General features: G+C 35.0%; 1 protein-coding gene across 1 annotated transcript in view; it reads right to left on the bottom strand.

Annotated features, from left to right (window-relative positions):
• The window catches only part of LOC150104547 (Ig-like and fibronectin type-III domain-containing protein 1), a 548674-nt gene extending 524493 nt beyond the window's left edge, over positions 1-24181 (bottom strand). Inside the window, exons 1-2 of the mRNA XM_090395576.1 lie at positions 24123-24181; positions 18556-18618 (exon numbers count right to left, since the gene is read on the bottom strand). The gene's annotated coding sequence lies outside the window, so the exon portion shown is untranslated. The remainder of the gene's footprint in view (positions 1-18555; positions 18619-24122) is intronic.
• Between the last annotated feature and the right edge of the window lie 583 nt (positions 24182-24764).

Here is a 24764-nt window from a genome sequence, read left to right as displayed (position 1 = left end):
ATTACATGTATATTGTTTCAATTAGACCATTATAAGGAAAAATAAAATTATGATTACAGGCATGCCAAAAAAAGAGGTTCGTTCGAAGTTCAATCATTTGTTCAATCATTTCAAGAATAATAGTGTCACTATAGACATAATGCCATTGCAAAACGTGCGGGGTTTTTTTTTATTATGATTATCTGGATCTTTCTTACTTGTTCTCAGTTATCGTGTATGCATTTGGGGAATTTTCAGGAATATTTGGCAAATTTAATGAGCGCGAAATAGACGTTAATATATAGGAGTTTCAGGTGATGTTTATTATCAATATACATTAGCAGTTTGCCTGGGAAAACTTTGCATTTTAAAAAATAATATGTAGTTGCCTGCTACCGTCTAAAAAATAGTGGGTTTAACTAAATTTGAAGAAGGATTCAATGACCATCATGGTCTTTCGTTACCTCTCATGGTAGATGGTTTCTCTCATCAGTTTCGACGCCAATGCTAAAGCATTCCACAGCTGTTCAATTTCAGTCATGCTCTTCCTCCTACACAGAAATAACATTCTTTGACTAACCTCAAATCATGCTCGCATTTTTATCGGTGACAATATACTTCATTCCCCCTTCTTCAATAGACATTGGGGCTTAGATCATTGGAGCACCACAAGATCTTCCATAATGGACGCGTTTATCATTGCACCGTTCCAATGAACCTTATCAACTTTAAAGATATCCAGGCAGTCCTGTATTTTCTTTTTAACTCAGATAAACTCGTAACCTTATGTTCAGATCTTCAGGCAAGTTTAGATCTCTCTTTTCTGGTATAAAATAAATTGTGTCCATGGCTTCTTCCTAACCTGAAGTCCTTTTCAACTCAAAACGACTTACATTTAGTCTTTAGAACAATATTTCCATATTTGGGGTATTGCACCAAAACCTCAATAAAAAAGGGTTGAGGTTATCCAGATGGCGATATTCCCGTTAAAACGCGGCTTTTCTTTCTCGCAGGTATCTTCTATGCATCACGTCTCTTCTACCGTTATTTTTATATGCACCGTTCCAGTGAACTGGCCAGCATCATATCTCTTTTCTCTGAACCTATAAAACCTGTGGCAGTTTCGGATTAACACTAATACACCATTCAGCTTCAAACTTAAACTGACTTATTCTCCTATTTCATTGCATCTACTGGCCTATCTTTGAAACACTTTTTATTGAACTCTTTGTCCATTTAACGTATTGTTACGGAATTCATATAACATGCCAGTGCTGTTTATGGGCATTTCTTGTACAGGACTCATATAAAATCATATATAAAAGAAAAGTCTGGTTATTGAACTGCTCTGATCGCCGCAAAGAAGTGCACAGTGATGAGCCACTGTAAGCCTAAACAGTTTAGACTGCGGTTTTGTAATGCTTTATGCAGAATGTTGTTTGGTGACTTCTTTCAAGTCGAGTCGACGTGCAGAAACGGCCTGTTCTTTTAATGGATCTAGTGGGAAGGTAGGGGAAGAAATGCCTCAAAGTTACCTGATAAACTGCTCTGTATTTTTGAAAGAAGTTTTGATGTATTGCTATCGATACATCAAAGTAAAGCATCGACAATATCAGAACACATACTCGGAATGTCGATGTTAAAACTGAATTACTGAAAAAAAAAAAAAAAAACAGGAATCAATCGGCCATCTTTTGATGACCGACTAATTTCTATGTTTTTGTTTGTTTTTTTTTCAGGTTGGGTATAGTAATTACGATTGCACACTAATATGGGATCTAACTAAAAATCCATCTGCTGAAGCAGATTCAAAACTTGACTTCTTTGTTTTTTTAATTAGTCGAAATTTAGCTAATGAAAACGAATATAACTTTACTTGTTGAAATACTTCTAGTTCTAGTTTCAAAAAATATATTTACACTCGGATAAATATTTTTTGATTAATTAAGGGAACTTTTGCTTCTATTAAACTCAGGTTGTGGTTCAATGCATTATATTTCCATATGAAGAACATGATATAAATCAACCAAGCATCAAAAGCGTATTTCATCACTTTCTCTAGCGCAGGCCTTGAATCTGCCGTTGCAAAACTGATACCACTTCGTAATTTAATAGAATGGGACATTATGAAACATACTCTTTCTTGTGTCTGTCAATTGTACTAGTAACCCAACCGGTTTGTCTGTCTGTTTAGAGAGGAAAAACCCAGCTTTTTTTTTTTTTTTTTTTTTTTTTTTTTGCCGCCCAAAATTGACTAATCCTTGCCTAGAACATTTCTATTGTTTCTAGTACTTTCTAACTACTGTGAAATTTGCTTGGACTTGGAAAATTTCCTCTTTTATTAAAGGGGAAAGTCTACTTTTTTTTTCTTTTATATTTCTTCAAAACTTTTAGACGTTTAACAGATAGCCTCGTCTTATAGTATAAGGAGTGTGGCAGGACTATAAACCTCACATGATGAAGCACGTATGCCGTCTTACCTTCCGAAATTCGATTATATAGTAGTGACAACATACGGCAACCTTCTTCTTCCTCCCCCAAAACGAGTCTTATGTTCAAAATTACAGTAACCTGTTCTGTAGAAACGACCTTGGGGTAGTGAAAGTGTTTCTTGGAAGTATTGTGATTTTTTTTTTTTTATTATATTATCATTTTAGCGACATTCATATTTGCGCCAGCTGGCAACAGTTACGAAGCCACTACCAGATATAATGATGAACATTTGTTATCTTCTCTCAAACAAATTACGTTTAAAGAATCTAAATTAATGCATCCTGATTAGCCATCCAGGAAATTCCAACTTCAGTTTTTAGTATTGTTAATATCCCAATGTTTTCTCAACTGACTACTCATCTATCAAGCTAGTTTACAAAACGCAATGTTTAATTATTTTTGTTTGCTTTTTCTATACAGATATATTCAAATTAATCTGAAGAATGCTTTGATAAGTTCAAAATACAGTTCACCTTTCCTGCAACCAGCTTCAATTGATTCCCACATTAAGAGCATTCCTTTATTTTCTTAAGGCCTCTTAGCAGTTGATTTGGTCACAGTCCAGAACTGCAATGAAAGTGTATTTTGTTCCTTCTTTGGCATTCACGGAACCGACAGTGATCGAACGTTATATGAAAGAAAAATGTCCTTACATTATGGAAATGTATCTGCCCGATTTTTACACTATTCTATCATATATTATATTTACCCACCTTCAAGCGTTACGCAACGAATTGCTAATACCCACCCCCTACCCCGTTAACCATAGATTTAGCGAAAAAGCGAGAAACAATATGTTAATATCTTAGATGTGTAAAATCAATCATTTTATTAATATAATACATAATACACTTGACGATTAATACGCTTCCTTTTTCGACTTACAATGCCGATAGCTCGAAGCAGTGCCATCTGGTAGAGGAACCAATAAAATTAATTTATAAAAAAAAAATAAAAAAAAGGTGATTTGCGGTATCGTGTCTATTAGTTTTATCGTGTCTATTACTACTCTGACTGTGCATACAGAATAATAATAATTATTATTATTATTACGTGACACCTCCAAGGAGTCCAAGGACTCATCGCAGGCGGACATTCTACTCCACTCCACTACACACATGCTACCGTTTACCCTACTACACACACACTAACATCATATTACCATACTACTCTTGTGATTTTCGACTGAAGGCTTCTCAGCCAGTCTCATACAGCGGTGAGAGTGTTTTGTTTCCCGAAACTTCATTCCTCAAGACAGACAAGCCAGCCAGACAATGCACGCAGTGGAAAGATAGATTCTGTAGCTAGGATGATTCCAAACTCTCCTCAGGAATAAACACTAAAGAAGTAAGAATATCCAGCATGAATTTCATCATATCCCGCAGGGTGGGCTCATTAGAACTGTGAGACTTTGCGCGTTCGAAATGTCTGGCACTTGAAAGTGTGACGCAGACAAATAAGTGTTGAGAAAAATCCTCGCCATATTGCTTCTGAAGTAGTAGAAGAAGCATGTTTTCATCAAACATCAGCCTTTATGGCGAATCTATTAATACCAAGCACCATTAGGCGAAGGAAGTAGCGGACCCGAGATATGTCACAAAAGGCCATGAACTTTTGGAATGAAGATCCATTTGCCCAGTTTTCAGATACTGTCGTATGTGGAGACATCCAGAACAATAGTTCTTTCTGTGCAGCATTTGTAAACAATCACGAAATAGTGAGAGATGTGGAAGGGTCTCCTGAGGATGTATAACAATAACCGACTAATTACTGAGAGAGAAATGTTTTCTTGTCTCTCTCTGTATCATACACTGCACCTAAAAATCAGAAGGCAGCAGTTTCGGCATATCTTGCTTTGCGATATCTCACAAACAATTTTAGTATCTCATGACCACGTTAATCTCCTTATATGAACTCAACAGAACATGTAAGATCTATCCTTGACCGATGATTATGGAAGTAGAACAAACCTCCTAAGGGAAGAGCTGTTTCGATTTCTATTCGACTGTGAAACTGAGCATGATCGAGTTATTGTACAATTAGAAGTACGAGGCAGCCAAAGAAGTGCAACGAAATATTCTAATCAAACTGCATCTAAGGTTATGGAAGAAGTCCCTGTCTCTGCCAGTTATATTGTAAGAGGTAAGTGAATAATTCATTCCAGTGCAGGTGCCTACTGCTGCGAAAGTAAGGCACTCGTCTTACTAACTACTAGTTATCACACACAGCTAAAATACATAATTTATGGATATACACCATGGTGTAATAAAGAAGAATACTGCTAAAGACAGCTTTCTGTTTATGTCTTCGCTCTCTGTACACTAATAAGATATTCGTAATTTATTCTTATTTGTACACAAAGTATATGACAAGATACCTAGATGAAAGTTGTTGAAAAGATTGTTTTATGGTATAAACGGACATTATACAGAGCAAAAGTACAGGAAGTAGGTTTGATATAGGATCATAATGTGATCAAACTACATAGATACAAATATGTGATCAATTATATAAAATTAGAAGTACTTTTTCTTTGAAGCAACGCTTTGGTTTCTGTTTTTATTATCATTAATTGATTTAATGCTTCGAATTTGGTAGCCTGTGTTCTGTTGAATAAAGCTGGTGGACCGATGTTATTTAACTTAACACTGGAGGAATTACAGAGGTCCAAAAGTCTAATTTGGGACTCAATGATTATTGTGACTTACAATGATTTGATCTAGAGCATATCTGTATGTCTTATTTGTTTTCAGGTATATGTCGTTAGAAATCCATTGAACAAGGGAGAGAAAGAGAGAGATGTTTGCTATAATTATATATATATATAAATAACGATTAGCTGAGTTGCAAAGAACGGGAAGTAATTCGATATAGGATCCTTCGCCAGCCAGACAGACAGACACGTCGACTACAGCGACCCAGGCGACCTTCCATCACTTTGTATTCCATTGTGTTGTCAGCAATTACTCATATTCTGATATACAGTTAGTAAGCTTAGTCCAAGTAAAAAACGGAACTGCTGCGCTCTGGCTATTCTTATTGTTACTTCATTCTACAGAAGAGAAAGTTTTCTAACTTGGGCATTTTCCAAAATAGAATACTCTCGAAATCCGTTTCTTTCTAGGCTTCATTTCACACTGTATAGTTGGGGGAAGTGTCTTCGGGCCAGTGTTAGCTTTCATTCCTTATTACTTAATTTTTATGAGAGTTTTTCATCTGTTGGGAAACAGTCTTACTTGTAAAAGTGCAAGTTAAAAAAGCAAAACAAAACGAGTTTTTAAATAATTTAAGTAATTTTAAGTAGGTATTGAATTAGTTATTACTGATGAAGTACCAAAGATTAATTCATGACGTGTCAGCTGTAATTGTTTATGCCTTTGTTCCTCAAAATTGCTTTTTTGAAATTTTAATTGGAAATTTTAATGTTCCTTTATATAAAATCGCAAGAGTCTTGATTTCCGCTTTTCACCACGTCCATTCACTAGTTTCCACTAGTTTATACAAAAAGTGCCGTTCATACGATCAATATGGTTTCATTTTGTTTAGTTCTTTCTTTCAGTAACAAATGCGGATTTGAACGCATATATTTTGATGCGTATAGCCTGGAAGATTCTGTAAAATTTTCGTAGGTGAGGTGTCAAATTGTTCTTTTTCGAAATGGAATTTTCCTAAAGCTATTAATAGTTTTAGGAAAATTCCATTTCGAAAATATTAGGAAAATTTTAGGAATTTATTTATTTATTATTTTGCGAAGAAAAAATCCTTTATCCGATATAAACGAACGAAATTTGCGTAAAGCCCAGTCGTGAGATTGGACTACTTGCATAGCAATAAACACTTCTTAAAGGAAATGCTTTGTATTATGGGATACAAGACAACTGATGAAGTCATCAACCTCTACATACAAGTAGCCTAGTCGTGAAGATATACATCACACGCAAACGTTGCTTGCTTACACTTGGATAAAGAATTAAACGTGAAATATAATTTCCTGGAAAGTTTAATTTCTAATCAAAGAAAAATTTTATATAACAGCATTTATTCATTTTTTTTTCCCACGGTGATGGTGTACATTTTAATCCGCTTAGTATAAAGCAAGTGAAGTTGTTGATTTGGGAATATGAAGTCAAGGAAACGGAGAGTAATCAGAGATAGAGGAATACAATAGTAATAAGAAGGAATGAGCAGAATAGAGATTGCGTTGAAAGAATAACCCTGAGCATCGTCGAGCTGCATACTTTTAAACCAAGTGACAGTTGTTGCCAGGGGGGGGGGGGGAGATGAGGGATGAATTTTACACAAACGTCACTTGGCGAATACGTCTGGGGGGGGGCGAGTTTTTATGCTTGTTCATTCATGCCAAAAATATTAAAAACAAAGGAGTGGAATTTGTGGCTTTAGTCAAAGCAAATTGCTTAAAACCTTGACAAAAACGTGACCTGTTTGACAGAGTAGGATGTCGCACGGGGATAAAGTACAAAGGTTTTCTTACTTTCTCTTTAGAAGAGAAGGAAGGAGTACTTGATAATAACAAAAGAATTCGATCCAGGAAAAGGGAAATGGCTTTAATACCGTTTGGTAGGAGAGAGAGCAGAGAAGAAATACCAACACACCGTAGAATGTGAAATAAGAGTATTAGCAACTTAACTCGGTAACCAAAACTATATCTATAGTAAAAAAACCAAATCATAATGTTATAACCATAGTGTTACCACTATGGTTGTAATATAGATTTACAATCTGTTATAGTTGGAAAAGAAAGACATATGCCGGAAGAACAAGATATAAATATGACTGAATAAGGAAACTACCGTCATGAACAACATAATACAGTAATCTAAGTGTCTGTTACGCTGGTGAAAACGTTCCAGATACCGTCGAACTATTGCTAATCAAAGGATTAACGGATAAATGCACGCGATGCAATTTGAAAATTAATGGACCGATCAGGAATGAAATTCCCCCAACATATATATTCATCCCTACCCTCTTAGGTAAGATCTTTGGTGCATTTCCTACAATTCAGATGCTTCCGCTATTCACAGCCTTGCTTCTCCTAAATCTGTAGCTATTTAGAATACGTCAAAACAAATAAAGCTGCCGCGAGTATGATGAATTCTCTCTCTGTCTAGTTTTTATGTTATGCAAGATGAGAAACCATGTCACAATCGTTTCAGACTGGCTAGTTTATCTTTAGTTCAGTGTGCTTATAACGTTCCTCTCACGACAAACAGAATTTGAACATAGCTTCTGATAATGATCGATATCCCTGTTAACTGCGCTTCTCTGCATCTCTCTAGCAGAATTCTTTAGCAGAATCGAGTAGTTGGGATATATGGCTAGACAGTACATTACATGAGATCAGTTAATTACATGGGATTAACTAGTGGCTCGTGGCCTAGATAATGTGCGCGCGAATAGATTGCTGCATGTGTGAAGTCTCAGGAACAATAAGATTCCTTTCACCAACAAGGTTATTCTTGGTGGAGAGTACTTAAGACAACTACCATCTGCAATGGCTCGTAATTCCTGTAATTTAAACACATGGCATGTTGCGAACTCATCCTGCCATGAACGAGCTCAGAGTGTGACATACCTGTTGTGCGAGAAAAACCCTCAGTAACATCACTGTTTGAGTTATTTGAAATCGAAATAAGCTATCTGGAAACTGAATGTAACCAACATTTATCTCTTCCCGAGGCATATTTTGTCGGTAATCTCATCAGTGCAATACTCGATGATAATTACATCGGCTGAACTTCTTTAACATGACGCTATTAACTACAGAAACTGATTTCTTTGAATAACATATCTCTTCCTTTTAAAAAATATACGTTTTCTGTGAAGTTTGCTGACAAAAATTAGGGCTGTTACTTCCTCCTGTCTAGTACACTATAATATTGTACATTCATGGTTTCAACTAACTTGGTGATGTGTTTCCTGGTGGAACTGAGCATGAGGTTTTTTTTTGTTGTTTGTTTGTTTGTTTCATTTATACTTATAAATGCCTGTTGTTTCTTTATAATCACAGATCCCTTTCAGAGTACTAATTTTAATTGGTTGACTATTCATTAGCGGTCGTTAGTTTTTCTTATTATAAAGTTTTTCAGCTTGTTTAGAAAGTGAATTATACCAGATAAGAAATTGTTTTCTTGCTTTAATCCTTTATTCAAGGATAAGCAGCAAAGTTTGCGCACGAAATATCTTCACGGCTAGGCTATTTGCACACGGAGGCTGATGACTTCACATCAGTTGCCTCAGTATCCCATAATGCACAGTGCATTTCTCTTTGACATGTGTATTGCTATGCATTATGGAAAGGATCACTTGCCATAATAAAGGTCGAACCCATACCGATTCGGCCTTTGAGGTCTCATCAGTGGAAGATAGACCAATGAACATACTGAAAGCGAATCATTGCAGAATTTTTTCGATGTAGAGTCAACAGCCTCAATATGCAAGTATCCTTCTCGCGAAGATACTTCATACACAACCTGTTTGTTTGAGTAAGGGATGAAAAAACAAAGTGTAATTTCTTTGTCGAGTATTCTTTTTATTCCCTTTGTTTGGTGTCATTATTTGTTCTAATATCCAGGTTCAGCTTATTTCCAGTGTCTTCTCTTCCCTCTCTCTCTCTCACCATGCCTCTTCTGTATTTGTTGTCCATTTTATTGCATTTTCTTCTCCTGCTTGTGACGCTTTCTCTAATTGGTTATTTAGCTTGACTACTTTAGCAGTAAATGCAATGTTGGCATCGGATTGCATTCCTTACTATATTTTTATGTGGAAGTCGTAGTTGTCTGAATATTTGAATTCTGGGGTTTTTCTAAATCCTTGTCATTATTTTATCACATGTATAGTCATGGTTGTTTCTATTATATCATTCAGTTTCCGTATGTTCTTCGCTTATATCTACTGCGTACTCTTTGTCATTCGTGGAGTATAGCCAAGTATATCTGGGAAATATCGGAACTGCTTTTTTTCCATTCTAATTCGTGCAGTGGGGATTTATACTAACTTTATACTAATTGGATGTTTACTACATGCCCATATTTTTAAATAACATTTTTCAAGGAGTGGCCAACTAGTTCCCCAAACATTGTTATGGTTATCATACTTTATCCAACTAAAATTACTGAGTCTAAATTTGCTCTCGTAGTCGACGGCATGTTTTCATGGTGATTACAAAGCATATGCTAAAAAATGCTAAATGCTAAAAAAAGCATATGCTAAAATTCAATATTGAAGAAGTCTTTTGGTCGAAAAGACCTGGTTCGATTTCCGTCAGTGAAGTGAGGAACCTTTATCTGGTCTCTTTCGACTAAAGGTGAGTTAGCCGGTCTCATATGAAGGTAGGGTTTTTTTTTCACCAGGAAACTCGGGTTTTGCTTCCCCCAAAACAGGCAAACCGGCCCCGTGAACGCACGTGTATTACAGTCATGAATACGTCCCAGCCATATGCAGGTCCTGAGTTCGGGTAAAATTGGGAGGGTTGGGGAAAGCAAGGGTGAGCGATCAGATCAGATGCTAAAATAAACTTGTGACATACTACTATAAATTAATGTTTGCCTTAATTCACATAGTTTTGTAATATTTAATTTATAGTATTCAAAGTTCAAAGTCTGATTTACAGAAGTGATCTGACTGATTAAAATTAATTTAATCATGATCAACAAAATTTATAACACAATTACCGAAAAGCTTTTTTTTTTTTTCAGATCTGTTTTGGAAAGCACATACTGCAAGAAAATATCAAGGACAAAAATTATTCCACCAATAGGTTTTATTAATTGAAGTGCTTCTTTTCGTTGATGTTTAAAAGTCATCCTTTGGCTCCTTTTACTATAAAGCTTTGCCTAAATTCAACGAAATTAATAATAACGCTATCAATATTTTCCCGCCGTGTTGCATATATATTACTGAATAGTGTGATTTACCAAGGTGATGAACATTTGCAATTTGCGCAATCCAGCGAAATTCCAACACATATGAAGCTGACGTGGGTTGTTACCCCATAAGCTGACCTTAAGAGCGCCACGGTTACAGCATTTCACAATTTAAATGTTGCAACGTCTAATGAATGGTTTCGCGTGCACGACATTTAAACTTACAACAATTGTTTAAAATTAGCAAGTTATTCAAAGGAAGAACATTTCTGGTAGGACATGTCTATTTATGTATGTATGTTTTGCAATGAGTATTAACACATCGCAGACACAAACACTGGAATTCCCAGATTTTTGTTTTCCTGCATTTACACGCTGGCAACTTAAAAATAAAAACAGCACCTACGGTAACTGTACAAAAAAAAAATGCTGTAACGGTGTTTTCGTACAACCTGATGAAGCATAAGTTTAGATTTCTGAACTTGTAAACTGACTTTAACTGTAACTCAACTTCCACAGTAGTTTTAAAAACTCTTAGGTCAACAAAATGGTATAGAAAACCCTATATATGTTACTGTTCTAGGGGTACGTCAAGTACTACCAAGCTAGAAGGCACCTATTTTTATAGGTGGAGAGATCTAATTGATGACAGGTTTTTAGTAATATTAAATGCTAGGTTGAATTATAACTATTTTAATGGGAAAAATTAGGGAAATAGATCTGCAGTATAAAATCAAGTGTACTTTCGCGAATATCATTGTTATACGACACTATGAGTAGGCTTAAACCATAACAGTTAAATAATTCACTAACGATATGCCAACCCGAAAAGATCCGTAAATGTATTTTGACCCTTTGAAAATCACTGCTATAGCTATTTGTAAAACGCACTCAATAAACACCTATAACAGTGGTTTTCAAAGTATCAGATTCGTTTTATTTGTTCGTAAAGATATAACCCACTCTAGTCGGATAGAGATTAAAATTCGGGATCTTTACTGAAACTAGAGGCGTGTGTAGCCTCTAGTTTCAGTTAGTCACCAATTGAAGTAACTGATTCTAGACTCCCCCCCCCCATGGAAAGGGGAAAAACAAAAACGCCAGTTCCCTATTTTCCCTGTTAGGCTCGGTGGCAACTGGCTTCTTAGAAACCTAATTAATACTTTGCTATGGCAAATAATCATATATGCATAGCGTATTGTTGGCTATCAGTTCTGTGTGTGCTTCTTGGCAGGTTTGTCTTCCATATCCGATTTTCCTGGAGAAAAACCCTTCAATCTCCGTATGAGACAGGATAATTCATTTTCACTTAAAATCCCAATAAAGATTTTTCTTATCGTCCTGGAGGAGATTGGAACCCAAATATTTCTAACATAAGGGCATCGTGGAAACCGAGCTACGGAAGCTCATAAGAAACACTAAGTTGTTAATCCTTGTAACTGAGCAAAATCGACTGAAGGACAAGAACTCATATACTCTAAGTTTATACAAATAAAAAATTAGGACTTGTCACGTCATCTCAATTGTGGTTTAAATCTGAAAACTTGGTGGCAAAACGTTTCGAAATGATAGGAATTAATTTGTCTTCTCTGAATGGATAGTTTAATGGAACATGATGATGTATAGGATCCCGAGTAAAATCTATGGAGTCACTTCAATAGCACCATTTTTAGTGGCTTTTTCAAACATTCTAAAATCATGTTACAAATGATAATAAACTTGCTTACAACATTTAAGCTAAGAAGTTAGGAAATGTAACAATAATAATTATTTTCAAAATAGCTCCGTCCTAGTAACACAGCAGGTGCGTTCTCAATATTAAGGTACGTTGCTTAAGCAAACAAAAAGGCAAGGGCATTAAGGTGAGACAACGAAATGCATGATTACATTCACTGGGCACATTTATTATCCCGAGGAAACAATTAAAACAACGTCGCCCGAAGGGCAGTTACACTGCATGCATCACTGACACAATAAAAACTGCTCGACAAGTTTTCTATCAAGTCTTACAAATCGGGTTGTCCTATCTTTAGCTGTTTCATGTAAAGAGACAAACATGACCAAGCTAGTTAAATGAGGTGCTGTTCACATGTTGTAGCCTAAAGATGACTCGTGGTTCATTGGCGGTATCATTCAAATGGCGAAGGGAGTTTAAAATCTAGAAATACGCCACTGAAGAAGTGGTAGTTCAAGTACAAATCATGACTGACAAATATCGAAACTGGTGAGAAATACTCATCAGTTTTGATATTTGTATTATTGTACAGTATTCTTGTGTAAATTTCCTTCAAGAAATCTATACAAGAATGCTATTGTGAAATAGCATTCTTGACATCATGCGTATCACCACAATTGAATCCAGAGATCTTTTTTAAATAAGCACTATACTCAATCTTGTTCTGTCCAATTTTATCATGAGATGGGCTACCTAAAACCAAATCGGAAATTATCTAAATTTTAACAGAGAACCTAAATATAAACATTTGATCCGATTTTATTATGCAAGATAAACTGGGGGGAATATTTAAAGAATGTTGACGCAAGTCTTGAAATAAGGAAATAAATGTATAATGTTCAGATAAATTAGCTCCGCGAGAACAAACAAAGTGGTTATCATGAGGATTTTCAATATGATAATCTCATGTGACGGTAGGGAAGAAGTGAATCATCAGAAAGGAAGGTAATTTGTAGAATTGTTAGGCGTAATTGCCTTAGGCATCTTGCGGCTGAAGGGAAAGTTTTGATCTGATGATAGCACTTGAGAATAAGGTAATAAATTAAAAGGCCATTTTTCCTCCGTCTGAAGAGAGTGATTATACTCCTGATTTGGAAGGTGGCCAAGCACATGGAAATTTCTGCAAGAGGAGAATACATGCGTAACTACAAAGCACGTAAATAATTAGGATAGCCTTAGCGAACAGGTTAGAAGAAGAAGAGTACCATAACAAAGAATTATTAGGAAGGGGAAGAAAGATCACTGGTGCATGGGAGTTAGTCAACAGACATTTGAAAATTGATGTCAGACTTCATTCCCAGGTTAGAAAGGTGAAAACAAATTATACAGCGAAAGCTAAGCAAAACAAACTATGCAGGAAATATGAAGACTTAAGCGAACAGGTGCGCGAATAATTAAAAGCAGGTCAGAAGAGGTAAGTCTGTTGAAGCAGAGTGAAAGATGAACCAAGAAATGCAAAAGGAAATATCGGAAGTTTTATTGTCCAATAAAACAAAAAACAAATCCGTATAACAATATGTGGAGTAAAATAAAATATAGAACAATTGGTAACTAGTAATAGAAAGGAGACTACAGCAGATATAATGCGGCTTATCATGTGGCAAAAACATTCGCAATCTCTTAAAAGAAGCGAATATAATATACTGGGAATATAATATGGCTGATTCTGAATACTCACAAAAAGACAGTAGGATTGAAGAGATATCATGAAGAATATGAAAGACTTGACCATAGCTTGGACCTGGTAGTTTTCGATGAGTTTTAATGTTAGTAGACTGCCACTAAGGTTGAAAGATAAGCTGTACCACTACATAACGATGGTGAGAAATTAAAATTACTAGTTTTCTAAACGATTAGTCTTTATAAAGACTGACCTGGAATTCTGGCGCAGGTGATCAAGATATAAAATATCTTTTTTGAGGAAAGCATGGATTTTTTAACGAGATACTTGTTTAACAGTGTGGTCCACTTTTACAATAAACCGGTTCTATATGAGCAAGATTCCTACATTATATTTCTGAATTTTGTAAATACATTGCAGAATATCATCTGCTAAATTCACTGGAACGGATAACATTTCATGCCTGAATAAGAGAATGACCAGCAGTATTAAAAACAGTACGAAGAACAGTTTTTAATACTACTGATCATTCTCTTATTCAGTAGTAGTATTAAAAACAGTACGAAGAACAGTTTTTTAATACTACTGGTTTCTTATTCAGTAGTAGTATTAAAAAACATTACGAAGAACAGGGCGTTAACGCTGTGATATTGAACCACAGCATTTAACTCGTAAATCAGTGACATGTAATTTTTAAGGGACGTTGATAAGGAATGAAATGCGAAAAGAAACGCTAATACATTACTCGTGTCATTTGGAGAAAAAAGGGGTGAGGTATGAACAACTGAGAAGAATAGTCCTACATGAGGTATATGAGGAATTGAATAAACTTGATGTAAATAAGGCTATAGGACTTAATACTATTTCACCACGTGTTTGAGGGAATGGTTTTGGAAGTTAATTAGTTAATTAGGAAGTTAGTTAGGACCAAGATTCAAAATTGGGTTGACAACAGAAAAATACTCTTTGGTGGCTAGCATGGATTTGTTAAAGGAAGATCGTGTTTTAGCAATATGCACATACTTATTATAATAAGGTGACAAATGCATTGGATAAGGGTGATGCATACACAATGGTATATTTGGGCACGGACTTGTAGAAGTAAGGGTGTTATGGTTCCCTTGTATAAGGCTTTGATCAGGCCACATATCAATTACTGTGCACAAATTTTGTCACCTCGTTTTCAAAAAGATGAAGATGTAGTGGAAAAGGTCCAGAGATGATTGATTAAAGTGGTTTCTGGTCTCTGGAATGTTGAGTATACAGACTGAGAAAATGCAATTGCAAAAATTGGTGGATGGCAGGAGCAGAGTGGATCTGATCGAGACATATAAGCTGTTAAAGGGTTATTACCAGATTAATGTTGAGGAGGGTTTGCATAAAATGAGCGAAGATAGGGAGAGAACAAGAGGTCATCCCTGAAAGCTGTATAAGGAGAGCGTGAGCAAGGGGATGAGGAGGAGGTGGACAATGGAGAGTGATGAGTGATTGGAATGCATTGCTCGAGAGCGTCGTGAGCGCGGAGACAGTGAACATATTTAAGACGCGTTATGATAAACGGTGTGTAACAGTGGAACCTTCCGCGAGGAGTCTTTTGACTCGATGGAGTTTAATAATAATAATAATAACAATAATACGAAGTTTACACTTCGGATCAAATGGTTTCCGGGGACGGGGAACACACGTTAAGAAAGCATAATTGAAAGAAAAGAGAATGCAAACAAATCATTACTTTCTTAATTAGGATATAGACAGGAATAAGTTATGAATTTGTACATAATACTTTGACACTGCGGACATAATCTCGTTAACTGGATTTCTTGAAAGATAAGGATGAAGTGCAGGAGAGGTGCAAAGGCTAAAAATCAATGTACTAGATTAAGTTATGAATTATGACCTGAGAGAGATTTTGAGAATGTATACTGCAGAAGTTCCTGTTTATATATATATATATATATATATATATATATATATATATATATATATATATAAACAACCATCTGTAATAATTTTGGTTTGAATAAATCATGAATTAAATAATAAAATCATCTAATTTTCTTTTATTGTGATCACTTGTCTGCCATGCTTAAAAGGTTTAATAAGTGATGCACGCATACCTCTTAATATGTTTATAATTAATATAGTTATAATCCAAGAAAATGGTAAAGTTAGAACCTCGAAGTTATCTGAAAATATTCAATTTGATCTATATATTAATAAACTAAGTTAATTAATATGAACTTCATGGCAAAGCACATGCTGAATCCTTAATATTTACATCATTTTCCCTCTCCCTCTTCCCCTCTCATTTGCTAGTTCTGTTACAACTGCGTAAACACCCAGTCTTTCTAGTCCGGAGTACAGTTTTGATTGTGAAACATTATAAAACTGCTTCACAGGATATACAGCATAACAGGGTTTCTCAAACTGTGTTCCGCGGAAGGTGAATAAGTGTTCCGCGAGAAGTTCTAGAATTTGTCATTTTACTTTTCTAAGCATTTTTCATGAATAAATATTTTACAGTAGAAATATTCTGAGGAGAATAATATTCGTGAATATGTCGAAAAGCTCAGACCCAGATCTGTGTATCGTTAATTTTCACACATAGAAACCTTTCAACATTTGGGAAAGGGAACACCGCTGTTTATGACGGGTCATAAAAATCGCCTGCAAGAGGATTATAACAATTCATTTTTGAAATTATGGATTCTACAACCGTGTTAGAATAACTCTTTTTATTATCCCGACGTTTCGATCTTCATATCAAGATCATCATCTGGAGCATACATAAATATACAAGACAAGCTGCGTTGCATTTCAAACTGTAAGTTAGAGAAACAATGATTTGATCATATGCTACTCACTGGCACTTTTTCCACTAGAGTAGCATGTGATCAAATCATTGTTTCTCTAACTTACAGTTTGAAATGCAACGCAGCTTGTCTTGTATATTTATGTATGCTCCAGATGATGATCTTGATATGAAGATCGAAACGTCGGGATAATAAAAAGAGTTATTCTAACACGGTTGTAGAATCCATAATTTCAAAAATGAATGCTGATCACCGTGTAACACTGAAAGAAAGGATTATAACAATGGTGGCATATCCTCTGTTCTCGAAACTGAAGGAAATGACTTCTGTGTAGCAAATGTCAGTAATCAAGCGCCATGTTTTTAAACATGGAAATATTCATGAATTATCGTTAATTTTCACACATCGAAATATTTCAACAATCGGGAAATAGAAACCGCCGTTTATGACTGATCATAAAAATTACCTGCAAGCCGAGTACAACAATGGGCGACGTGTTCTCAAAACTGAACGAAATAACATCTGTGTTGCAAATGTCAGTGACCAATCAGCAAGGAAGCATAAAGAAAATTTTTCCACTGAAATTGAAGATCAAGATAGTCTGTATCCGATTCTCAAATCTATTACTACTGAATACTTTCTTCGCAAGTTCGTATTGCAGTTTGTAAGTGCTTGTTCTGAAACCGGAGTGTCGTGATTTTTTTAAAAGTAATAGGAATACATAGTTAAATTATAATATGAATAAGATACATTTAATTTTGGTATTAAGAAATCTCTTATTGAAAGTGTTTGTGACAGAACAGATAGTGAGTCATCCACCTCAAGCCTACAAAGATCGCCAGAATGTACAAAAGGAGAGGAAAACTACCAGCACACAGGAGAAAAGTCTGCATTCACTCGTAAGTACTTATAATAATATTATAAATATATTTGGTGATTAGAATAGGATATGTCAGTGAAAATCAGCACAAATTAATTATGGTTTATCGACGTTTTAATTAAATCAATTAAATTAATCAAAACATCACTTAAATCAAACATTAGTCGATGTTTAATTATTTATTAATTAATAATTAATTATCAATTATTAATTATTAATAAAATCAGCTAAATTACCAATTAATTATTAATTAATACATTACAAAATAACCAAGGTGTTTTCCGTGAAAATTTTAGGATTTGTGAAGTGTTCCGTCGTAGAAAAAGTTTGAAAAACCTTGCAGTATAAGATGGTTTCGAAAAGAAGTGTTTATTGGGGAAATGATAGCAATCTGGTAGACTCGGTGGTAGTTGAACATCCAGTGATGCTTTAAAAAACTCAACGCTTGATAATGATCAACTGATTTTTTTCAAAGGGATATCACAGGAAGAAGCGAACTTCATTTGTGCCAAGTGATTACTGGTCAGCGGCCATAAAAACGCTGTTGCTAGTAGTGGAATGTTTTTCCAGGGGCGTACTCTGCAACTGGAACTTTGGCGTTTCCCGTACTGCATTGAAGTTTATTTATATTTAGTAGACTTTTCTTCAGCAGCTGTTCGTCAAAGGAGATTTTCATAACTATAGTAATATCAGAACTGGCCAACGTGATCATAGTATGCAAACTGGTGATTGCATGCTAACAGTTTGGTCACTTTTAGCATTAATAGTGTTACCAATATGACTTAAAGAATTATTTGAAAACTTTGGACTCTTTTTAGAACTAAAAACAAAAAGTATTAAAATATTTTGGAATTCATGTTTGAAATAGATTCATACGTGAAAGTATAAGCAAGCTTATAATTTTTGTAGCAAACTTATAAAAAAGTATAAGTTTTCTATAAAGAGTAATTATTAGAAGTTTCGAGACATTTATTCACAATTTTACAAATTATACATTACATACATGCCATATGATTTTAAAAAGAAAAGTACTGGTTGACCAAATGGTTAGTGTACCCACTAAGTAACCAACGAGCTTCGATTTGAAACCCGTCTGGACATTGATGTTATATATATATCATAAAATTAAAACAAACAAACATACTCACTCTGAGCATGTTGGCTCTCTCGTGGAGGCAATTCGTGAGACCCATGGGCAGCTGGATTCTAGGCTGAAACAACACAACTTCATAACTCAAATGACAATTTCACATACACTTAAATACAAGTATAACATAATCCTTATACAAAAAAAAAAAAAAAAAAAAAGCGATAAGTTTAATTATCTGAAATGACTAAGAAAGAAGTGAAGAAATAATAAAGTAACTCTACACCAAATAATGTAGCGCTCGTATTTATAGAGACTTTTCCAGTAAAAAGAGATAATGGATCTACTCTTTAATACAACTGCACTGTGTATTTTTTTTTTTTTTTTTTTTTGGAATGAATGTGTTAGAGCTTCCGTAATTCAGTCGGTATAGGCCAAGCCCTTTGGTCGGAAAGACTTGCGTTCGATCCCCATCCATGACGTCCTTTATCTGGTCTCTTTCGACTAAAGGTGAGTTAGCCAGTCTCATATGGAGGTAGGGGATTTTCACCGGAAAATCGGGTTTTTCGTCCCCCAGAACAGGTAAACCGGCTCCGTGAACATACACAGATTTACAGCCACGAATACTTACGACAGTATGTGTGAAACAGATATGATAATCACCACATGTCGTTACTCCCGTAGTTAACCATGATAGTAGTCAGCCTCCAAGACAGGAGATTGCACTTGAATGGGATGGGGATGTCTTTTGGCAGTTTTCATTATTTATTAAGTCACAAGGTGCTGTCTGAGCCTCTTCATTGTTTTGGTACCATACATGTTATTCTTGAATGAGCCAGCTTTAGCAGGTCCCAATCGTGGGAGTTTTCTAAGAAATCTATTTTATGAGGAGATCTTAATTCCAAAGACATTTCAGGGTAACAAATTTGAGTAAAATATTTTATTTGAGCAGAAATTGAAAGTTCATGTTTTCTCACAGATAAACTCAGAAGTTTACATGCGACTTGTTTAGTCAAGTTCAGTCAAATTATCGCAACAATATCGAGAAGTGGGAGAGTCTGTCAGGATGAAGGCTAGGTATCTTTCAGTTATTATAAAAAATCTAGTCACTAAGGGAAACATTTGGAAAATCTCACCACGCTTTGTTTCACTCTTGGCTTAATGCCATCAGAGAGAATGATATGCGACTGGATTTAATAAGGCCATTTCAGACTCCTTATTAAAATATATCTAGTTTAATTTTATTCCGAAAATTCATATGTTTTAATAATAAGACTCTGTACTAAATTTCATCAATAATCTTTACTCAGTTTGATGGAGGAAAGCCACCTGATTATCATACGGTACTGTCAGTATCACCATCGTAGTCACAAACCATGACGCAGAAACTTAGTCACAAATTCACAGTTGGCATCAGTTTTGCAATCCAAAAAAAAAAAAAGAGTACGTAAACTTGATAAACGTTTAATGTAAGTCAACCTTATTAGCAAGAATTGTTTTTAATAACAAGTAATGACATCCTTACCTTCTCAATTTAGCAAAAGATCGTTGAATGTCTCTCGGAAATGTCCAAGTTCTGTGTTAAAACATTATCACAAAGAAATTGTTGGCTATGAACTGCGCATGCGATATATTTAACATCTACGAAAACATGAGTGCGAGCACTCTTTGTGCAATTTGAATAGTGTTCAAATTTTGCATAATATCAGTTATTTCTTACATCACAGATCATTTGAACTCTCAATAGATAAACCTGTTTCAAACAAAACTTAGTAAATAAATAAAATTACTTGCAAAATTTGTATAGTGAAATATTGAAGTCTTAGAACATTTTTATTGCTTGACATATTCACTCTATTAAATATAGTGAACTCTTTCTAGAAATAATTACCGTAATACGGTAATTATTTCTGGAATAAATCTAAAATCGATATATCTATTGAATTTAGATTTATTAATCTAAATTCAGTAAATGGATTTAAGGACAAAGATATTCTTAAAATAAACAAATTATGCGAAAATTAAATCAGACATTTGTAGTGTAATTTTTCTAGACTGAACATATTTGTAATCTTCGTAATGCATATCATTTCAAAAACTGGTCAACCTTTAATGAGGACTTATATACCTAAAAAGAGGACTTATATAATTCCTCTTTATATTCACATGTTTTAAGAATACTCTAATTTACCTTCTAGTACAACATAAAATCGTCATCCTCCAAAAATGTACTGAGTGTTTAATGATTTCCTACCTGTATCGAATTAGGGAGAGGGACCTTTTGGATTTTTGAAGGGCGCCGGAAGTGAGATAGCCTTACATTTCTGAAACCTATGGTTAGCCATACCAGGTTTTCATAACTAATCAGTTCTTTTCTTAATTTGGACCTCACGTGTATATTAATTTTTTTGTATATTTTTCTGCTAAAAAAAGCTGAAAATTTTTAAAGGAATTGTTATAATTGCAAATATTGGAACCAAACATGCATGAAAACTAATCTGGTATGTACCCGTTGTTTTAAAAAATTAATCTGACTTGATAAAATAATACAATTATCATTTTATTATTCTTAGTTGTCATCTCCATCCAGGACTCATATTTCGGGTTGTTGTTCTACTTTTTTACGTTACGTGTTTTAAAAAGAATGGGGAGTGCTGGATGTATTATGAAAAAAGCGGTAGTGCTAAAAAAAGCTATGGTGCACTCTAGCTCTACATCTCTGATTTGTATCATGGGAGAGTTCAACAAATTCAGGATCACTTTAGTTGATCACGTGATCTTTTCAGATCTTAAAGCCTGCATAAAAAAAAAAAACTAAACTCCACTTCGAGGTGGAATAAACGCCATGTAACTGACTTCCACACCCTACAGGCTGATGTCTGATAGTAGGAACAATAAAGGATGGACAGAGAGGGAGAGTGTGTGTGTGTGTTTTATCCTTAACTTATATACATCACTGAGATAATGTAGCGTTATGATGTCTGATAAGCCCTCCTTCCTCCCTGTTTTACACGCATGCGTAAAATCGCACCAAACTATGCAGGCTTTCGAAACCAGTTAATTCTTATTCCTGTAGTCTCCTCTGTTTGCATATTGCGTGTGTGTGTTCTCCTGGCCTGTTTTACGAAAGAAAAACCCAAGTTTCTGGGAGCAAACCTCTCCACGCCGTATGAGACCAGCTAACTCACCTACAGATGAAAAACTCCGATAAAGGTTCTTCTCGTCCTAGACGAAATTCAAATCCACGTCTTTATAACCAGACTTGTCAAAAAGAATAAGCCATGGAATCTTCTCTAATAAACCAAGTAATAAAATCAAATAATAAAATCGATGTTCGATTCTAGGACTAGAGGAACTTTTTATAAGCTTTTCTTCGACCGGTCCCCGAGTTTGTGGATCTCTGCCATCGGCAAAAAGGGTTTTTCCTCTGTTCGCGGGATTAAAAACTTCGGCTTTTAATACCGCAACTCAACACAAATGACAGTAAAACTCACGCCTATTTCAAACAATAACATATAGTGGTTGGGGTTCGGGGTCGCAAGGTGGTGGAGGCGGTGGTAGTACTCTCTTTCCCGCCGCACGCCAATTAAAACTAATTGATACTCTTGAGCCAGTTGTCTTGATTGGCTAAGGATGGACATTGGCTTCCCGTCCAGTTTCTAAACAGTTACTTAGGACTGAATGCCTACTTCCCTCGGGGATAAATAGACGTTAGCGGATTTATTTATATTTATTACAATTAATACTAGAGATGTGGCTTCTTGTAGACTTTTCATATAAGTTTGATTTTAATCGAGTCTTCTGACGCGCGCCGCGTGTTAAAAAAGCGTTTATTTTGTTCTTTCTTCCCTATTTCAATAGAATATTTGTTGAATAAGCTGAACACGGAACTTTTTATCATCCACATACCACGTGGATGTTTGTTCCACAAACATGCACGATAAATGAAGAGAAAATATATGCAATTAACTCGGCAAACCAGGCTAGTAAATAAGTTACCGTAGAAGGGGATGGGTACGAATAAACTGTTGTTTGATGGATAGAGTCAACTTTCCTGCTTCGACAAAACATAATAACAATAACAAAAAAGAAAACATTTTATAATCTTCAGGAAATTAGTGTTAGACCAATACCATGTTTTTTTATGCGCATCCAACTCACGAAGGTTGTAAACTTATCATACAATGGCCCATATTCGTATTAAAAAATTGTAACCGTTGTTTCATGCAGATTTCCAATAATTACTAACTAAACTGCAGGTTATGTTAACATTTTCACTAACGTTTTATCATTCTTCCTGCTAGGCAAAAGAATAACTAAGTTCGGAGGTAAAGATAGATGAAACAGGGACGACAGTCGGATTACATCAGAGTGTTACGCTATTCAGCATTGCTGGCCTGCTATTTGGACTTACAGTCTTATCTGATTTGGCCGTAATTCTAATATGTTATGTCTGTAAATTGCGTATTCTTTTTGCCGGTTTGCCTTTTTTTCTATGAGATAAAATGGGAATTTCCAGGAAGAAAAACCCTTCCACCTCACACGAAGGGAAAAAAAAAAAAAAAAAAAACATGAAGGAAGATTCTTTTTATCCTGGCTGGATTCAAAGCCAGGCCTTTCTAATCTAAATAAAGACAGAATGGTTTACTAAAATGCTGAGAGAACCGTACTTTACTCATACCTACCAACATACAAGATTGAGACATTATTGTACCTGTACGTTTCTGCGTTTTTTTTTTTTTTTAACCTTGCAGTACTGCTCACGAAATACGAAAATATGGGTCATCGAATGATCCGTTCACGAGTTGGATACACATAAAACATTTAGTATTAGTCTAACACTAATTTTCGTAAAGATTACGAAAATATTTTCTTGTTGCTATTGTTATTATTTTGTGTCGAAGTTGTGCTTTCGAATTAACGAAACATAACTTTTATTCCTAACCATATATTCTTCGTGCACTACCTAACAGTGGTGACAAAAACCTACGTATGTATTGTGGAAAAAAGATGTGGGAAAAAAGACTTCTGTGTGAAGTTATTATTATTTATTTATTTATTTTGGTGTCCAAGTACCAACAAAACTCTAAAAATTTGTATTTTGGAATTTGTTAAACAATAATGTTCTATACTTGCAATAATAATAATTTCTGACGTGTAATTTCTTTCTTGTTTATTAGTAACTTACCACTCCATTTCGGCAGGGAGGGGGCTGATCCATGCACTTTTTATGTGTGTAATATACACAGTAGAACTGAAACACTATTAAACATATGAAAAGGTAAAACTGCCTCGGAATCAAACCACAAATGGGGCAATTAAATTTATTTAATATTATCATTTATCAATTTATTTATGCAGTACATTTTAGGGCGAAATGAATGTCAGAAATAAATACCGAATAAGAACCACGTATAATTTCTTGATGTATAATCTCACTTACATTCTTCGGCTGAAATTTATTTCGTTAGGAATTTTAGAACCTTAAATGAAGGGGGAGGAACTGCTTCAGAAATTTAAGGAATCAAAAATCCTTGTTCCCAAGGTCTACTCACGTATCCTATTGATAGAAATCTATTTAATAAGCAGTTTTATTATATCCATATTAATAAAAGTAACTTGGCTTACCTGGCTAAAAATATCACTACAAATTTCGCTATCTTGATCACAACGTTCTCCAGTCTTTCCTTTCGGCCTTATAGCAAAGAAAGGTCTGCCTCCCAGCTGCTGGTTTGCGAGCCGCTTTCACCTTTGGCCTTGAAGTAACGTAGAATTTCCCTCAGCCTTGAAGAAACCTCGTGTCTTCTTGATCTGTGTAACTATGATCATAAATAGGGAGAGTTACCTAACGAAATGTGGAACCTGTCTGTAAGTCCCACGCTGAAAGTCGCACATTAGTAAATAAACGATGATGCCACTAGAAAGCATGAGCATGTTGACAGTGATCTCATCGTTTGATATACGTATATATATACAGCGAGTTTTGTTTTTAGTAACTGTAGTGCAAACAAAAAGTTATTTTTTTCCTAGCCAAACAAAATGAATGGTTTAAAATGTCATATATGTATATAATGAACACACGCGGGCACATACACACACGTTTAGATGCACAATAAATATATGAAACATAGAGATTACCTCAGAACCAAACTAAAACAGATATTAATAATATAATTTACAGTTCTTAAAAGTTTTTTTCTTTTTATCGCAGCAAGATAAAATGGATCTGCGTTACATTTAAAAAAAAGAAGCCACATTTGTAACATAACT

The sequence above is a fragment of the Typopeltis vanoorti genome, chromosome 7 (assembly GCF_054136105.1).
Source record: "Typopeltis vanoorti isolate ZY-2024b chromosome 7, IOZ_Tvanoo_1.0, whole genome shotgun sequence".
Classification (NCBI taxonomy): Eukaryota; Metazoa; Arthropoda; class Arachnida; order Uropygi; family Thelyphonidae; genus Typopeltis; species Typopeltis vanoorti.
The sequence above is the reverse complement of the archived record's forward strand: the minus strand, read 5'-3'. Positions and strand labels throughout refer to the sequence as shown.